We start from the raw sequence: 6,146 nt of genomic DNA, 5'->3' as shown, positions 1-6,146 counted from the left end.
CAGACCCCCCCCCCCTCAGAGGTTCTGGAGGCTCCTTAGATCCTGACACACAGAAGGGCAGGGAGTAGAAGTCAGGCATTCCCTTCCCCTCCACCCCATATCCCACCACATATGGAGGAGCAGAGGCTCAGATCCCCTCTCAGATCTTAACCCACATACAGGATGGGAATGTGGGGCTGACTGGTGCCCCTGCTCCTCCTCTTCCCTTGCTTCCTTGCTACACACACCCATATGTCCCTTGCCCTGTTCGTCACCTGACTCCAAAACCCTCTCAGCTCCCGGACCGCCCACCTCCTTTAGCCCATGAGAACGGCCAGACAGGGTCAGACCAAAGGTCCGTCCAGCCCAGTGTCCTGTCTGCCCACAGTGGCCAATGCCAGGTGCCCCAGAGGAGTGAATCGAACAGGTAATGATCAAGCGATCTCTCTCCTGCCATCCATCTCCACCCTCTGACAAACAGAGGCTAGGGACACCATTCCTTACCCAGCCTGGCTAATAGCCATGTATGGACTTAACCTCCATGAATGTATCTAGTTCTCTTTTAAACCCTGTTCTAGTCCTAGGCTTCACAACCTCCTCAGGCAAGGAGTTCCACAGATTGACTATGCGCTGTGTGAAGAAGAACTTCCTTTTATTTGTTTTAAACCTGCTGCCCATTAGTTTCATTTGGTAGCCCCTAGTTCTTATATTATGGGAACAAGTAAATAACTTTTCCTTATTCACTTCCTCCACACCACTCATGATTTTATAGACCTGTAACATATCCCCCCTCAGTCTCCTCTTTTCCAAGCTGAAAAGTCCCAGTCGCTTTAATCTCTCCTCATATGGGACCCGTTCCAAACCCCTCATCATTTTAGTTGCCTTTCTCTGAACAGTTGATGGGCAACATCCCCTTGATGGGCTCCAAAGCCCCCTCACTCCTGTGCAGTCTTACACCTCCTAAAATGCCCCTCCCACGTCATCAACTGCTTGCATAACTAATTTTTTTTAACATTGGTTACATTCCCCAACAATTAAAACAAAACCCTGCCAGAGTTCAGTACCACCCCTGCCAAACTTTCCCAGATGGCTGCCCACGGTGGGGCTGGAACAGCCTTTGGCTGAGTCAGGCTCACAGGACGACTGTCTTGCCCCGTGAAACTCGCCAGCTGGGGAGGAACACTCACAGGTAACAATCCTGGTAACGCCTCTTCCCGCTTATGCTCCGTGTAACCCCTTGAACACCAAGCTGGGTTCTTGAGCTTCTTGCTCCTGCCTGACCCGCAACAGGCTGGTGGAGGCTGTGCACTTTGTTGGGGGTAACCCCTGAGTATCTGAGATGGTGGTGCAATGCTCTGTTCCCTGCCTTGATCACGAGCTGTGAGCAGAAATACATTGCCAGACCCAGACATCTACACTGCCACTCATGTCAGCAAAACTTGGGGGTGGCTTAATTAAGTCAATGAGAGAGCCCCTACTCTGTGCCAATGGGTAGCTACACAGGAGATCCTACAGCAGCAAGGGTACAGCTGTAAGTAGAATGGGCTTTTAAGAAAAGCTGGGGGGGGGTCCTCCCCAAAAAAGAGGTGTCCTGTGGCAGATTTATTTGGGCTTCCAATTTCATGTCAGATGCCTGCACCCACCAAAGTCTGTGTAGTATGTCAATTGCAATGGATTTTCTCCTTTAGTCCGTGGTGTTGTTTTTGTGGCTACAGACTCACATGGCTACCCCTCTGATACTTGTTTTCCCCCGAGGGACTATATCCCAGAACCCCTCAATCAAATGCCTCCCCGCATTTGGATCACTAGCAGAAGCCTGCACCGGCATCAGGCACACCAGATTTCCAGGCGATCCAAGTAACTGTCGGCGCACAAAGCACTTAGAAGAGTTGAACTTTAAACAGCAAGTGGGTCTTAACTATAGAAATGGCTGGAAAGAACCTTGAGAGGTCATCAAGGCCAGGCCTCTGAGCTGAGGCAGGACCAAGTAAAATGAGAACATCCGTTGCAGGTGTTTCTCCAACTTGTTTTTAAAAGTGTCCACAGACAGGGATTCCACAATCTTCTATGGAAGCCTATTCCAGAGCTTCCTACCCTTAGGCTATGTCTACACTCACGGCTTCTTGCGCAAGTACAGCCGTTCTTGCACAAGAATCCACAGAGCGTCCACTCTGCCTGCCTGCTCTTGTGCAAGAAGATTTACAGTACGGCGTGATAAGAGAGGGCTTCTTGCGCAAGAGCTACGCTCTTTTTTAACAGGTGTAAGCTCTCTTGCGCAGGAACTCTTGAGCAAGAGGGCAGTGTGGACGCTCAGCAGGGATTTCTTGCGCAAGAAAGCCCTATGGCTAAAATGGCCGTCAGAGCTTTCTTGCACAAGACAGCGTCCACACAGCCATGGGCGCTCTTGCGCAAAAGCACAGCTCGCACATGGCACGGTGGACGTGTTCTTGCGCAAGATGTTCTTGTGCAAGAAACCGCCAGTGTAGACATAGCCATAGAGTTAGAAAGGTTTCACTATTTAACATAAATCCCCCTTACTGCAAGTTAGGCTCATTACTACTTCTTCCTCCAGTGGACACAGATCAGTTGATCACCATCCTCTTTACAACATCCTCTTTATAGATTATCGTTTCCCCTCAGCCTTCTTTTACTCTTGAGAAACCTTGCCCAGTATTTTAACCTTTCCTTGCAGGTCAGGGCTCTAAACCTTTGATGGGTTTTTGCTGCACTCCTCTGGGTCCTCCAATTTGCCCCCGTCCTGGGGGACTGAGAAAGGGATGGAGTAGGCCTGTTGGGGCATCCCCAGTGCCGAGGAGAGCACGGTTACAAAATTCAACTTGACTCCTTACCGACGTCAATGATTTCACTGAGGTTTGGTTTTAAAGAGGGGTTCTGTTTGGACAGTGGGAGGAGGGAGGTGACAGGAGCAGTCCTGGCGAGGCTGCCAGGGGCTCCCTGTGTGGGTTAGGGCAAGGGAGGCTGTGGCTCAGCAAAGCAGAGCCCGCCCCAACCAGGACTGGAAGGAACCTGCTGAACAATTCCTGCTGGGAGAGGCTCCTGCACCCAGGCTGAGGAGTTTGAGTGAGCCAGGCAGTGGCTGCAGAGCCAGCAATTCTAGATTCCTGCAGATGCAAAGTGCCAGGAAGGTGGCAGTCCTGTGGGGCAGAACAGAGCCTCCTGGCACTCCCAGCTGGGGTGACAGAGTAAGGCAACCATGGGCAACTGGCGGGCTGCATGCGGCACATCAGGGTTCTCTGTGGGTTGCCACATTCCGCCGCTTTCCTACCAGTATTACTAACGTGATGCGGGCGGGCTGACTGCACACAGCACTGACTATGAGCCAGGCGCTCCCTCTGCAGCCAATCCCAGTGCTGTGACGGTGCCATGGGCACACCCCGCAGAGTCTAAGCGCGCAAGCACAGTGAGCAAAACTGCCCTGTTCCAGGAGAGCGTCTTGGTTAGGACTATCTGAGATGGATGCCTCTCCTGAAGCCCACTCTCCAGCCTCGGTTGTCCATCGCTGGAGAAAGGGATGTGACAGTAAGGCTGCAGGACAGAGGGCTCCCTGCTCTGCCCAGGAGCTGTGCAACCTCCCCTGCACCTGAGAAGTCCCCCCAGTCCTTTCTGTTGTCCTGGCCAGGGCTCTTCTCTGCCCTGCCAGGACCCAGGATTGCAACCTTCCCTGGCACCCTGGGCCGGCAGGGAGCCCTCTGCAGCTCAGCCACTCCCATAGAGAAGGGTTAGAGAGCTCTCTTGGGGGGTGGGGGGAGGGTGCACTGTGACCCCCGATCCTTTTTGCTAGCTACGCCACTGAAATTGACATCTACAGACGCATCTTGCTGACAAGGGAACCTGGCTAAAACTGACTATTGCTTTGCTCTGCTGCAAGCTTGAGTATTGCTGGTGGCAGGAAGGGTGGCAGCATGTGATGTGGAGAGGTGAGAGACAGGAGACAGGCCTGGGCTGTTCATACACCAAGCACGGTGGGGAAATGGGCCTGGCGCCAAGGGTCAGCACGCCACCTGAGCCCTGCCCGTGATGCTGTGCAAGGGGCACAGCGGCTTCATCTAGGGGCCTTTGGTTGTGCTGTGTATACCAGTATTTCTCAACCAGTGGTACAAGTATCCTCAGGGGTAATCGAGAGAAGTCTGGGGGGGGTACATCAACAACTGAAATTTGGAGAAAACTGAATTTTTATTTGAAGTTTTACAGCGCTTTATTATTTTTGTACTTTTTACACCCAAAAATTTCATCGCCCGCCTGGCTCCGATTAAGTTGTTTAAACAACGGTGTTGCAATTGTAGAAAAGAAATTTGCATCTGAAATTGTAGGTATTGGGGGTACTTTAAAAAAAAAAAAAAAAAAGATTGAGAAACACTGGCCTTTTTAGAATAGGCCAGCATGAAGGGGGAGACGTTGGTGGGGAACTTTGTTTGGGTCAGGGCCGCTGACCCCAGGAAAATCAGTTGGGGACCACACTGAAAAGCAAAAACAAACCAATCCTGCCTGACGTGGTGCTCACTGACTGAGGAGAAAGCCACTCCTCAAAGTCCCTCCCCACAGCAGAGCCATGGGGGGCCCAGGCTAACAGACTGTGTGTGCACCAGCCTAGCGGGGACCTGGCATACCAGCGCAGGAACCCCAATGCTTGAAGGGAGCCCTGAGCTTCAGGGGCTGAATCCAAACATGCCAGCATCCGCATCTGGCTCCCGAGCCTTAGGTTCCCCACCACCGCTTTAGAGCAAGCCCAAGAGACCGTCCATAGGATCTGTGATGACCTAGCATCAGGAGCAGACACCGGGTTTGAGCAATAGGCTGGGGTGGCAGCTGTGAATGGCTTTTCCATAGGCGGGGCGTTTTGCTTTAAGAAGCTGCAACACCGGCGCATTCTGGGCCGGCCAAGGTCAGCAGTTTGCAGCTAAGCATTGTGTTACACGTGCAGTGAAACTGAAAATCAGTCTGTTTACATGGGCGCTGCAATGCCAGGGCTGGCTCTTGCAGTTCCTTGGAATGCACGACAGCCCGTTTGATTGCTTCACGAGCACGGCTTGTTCTTTCTTCCTGTGCTGACTCAGCTTTCTGAGAGTTGAGAGAAAATGGCCAGGGCTTTTTTAATTACTCACACTGTGCAAGCACCTTTCATGCCCAAGCCTATAATTATAGGGGAGAGGATTTAGCATCAGAAAAGAATGGCCACACACACACACTCACTCACTTTCTAATTTAGCCTCTTATTGAATGCATTAGCCTGCCGATCTGTGTGATTCCATTAGTTGCACCTGATGTTCCAAATTCAAACCGGGTCTGTGTACACCATTTTGAGATTATGAATAGTGATAGGCTTCAAGGCCAGAAGTGACCTGTTAGAGGGGGGCCGGCCCTTTAATAACTAAATCAGCTGTTGCTCAGTTTGTTGAGAGCAAGGGTGGGAAGCAGTGTTCCCTGTAAGCTGAGTTCTTGTGCGGCCGCTCAGGAGAGATTCAGGTGCCACCCAGCAGGTTAGCAGAGCTCTCTCACCTAGGTTTTGTGTTTTTTCTGGTGGTTCACATTCGCACAGGCCTTGCTGCACATACATTTTATGTACCTGGATGGAAAAAATGCACACCTGGACAGAAAAGATTAGAGGGAACACTGGTTAGGTGACAACTTGAAGATCGCTTGGCACCTGCAAAAACCAGCAAGTGGTTGTGCTGGAAAGCTGTGGGCAGATCAGCTCCTGGAGGAGAGACTGGAATGTGAGGAAAGAATCCTCCACGCAGCTTTTGAGGACTAGGGAAGATTTTCCAAGGACAAACTTACAGAGCTGGCCAAGGAAAGACGCTCATCTTGACTCCCAGGTAGAGGGCCTGCAGGATGCAATCCAGTGTGGAGTTGGTGGTACCTCCCAAAAGACTCCAGTTCAGAGAGAAGGGACACAACTGAGATCTTGGACAGTTTCATTTCAAAGACCTAAATGGGAAGCTGTGAAGAACAGGGTACACCCAACACCCTTTTGACTCCTTGCGTAACACAGCTCACACATTTTCATGCAGATTCTTGCACCACAGGTGAAGTAGAGCATTTCTTAAAGATGGAGAATCCCTGCCCCCTTGGGTAGCATGGCATATTCCTGCATTCTGAACAGCCTGGGCCTCCCTGGAGGCTAATTTCTACTTCAGACTAGGGGC

The sequence above is a fragment of the Pelodiscus sinensis genome, chromosome 10 (assembly GCF_052426305.1).
Source record: "Pelodiscus sinensis isolate ZL-2025 chromosome 10, ASM5242630v1, whole genome shotgun sequence".
NCBI classification, from domain to species: Eukaryota; Metazoa; Chordata; order Testudines; family Trionychidae; genus Pelodiscus; species Pelodiscus sinensis.
This window is presented reverse-complemented; position numbering follows the sequence as displayed.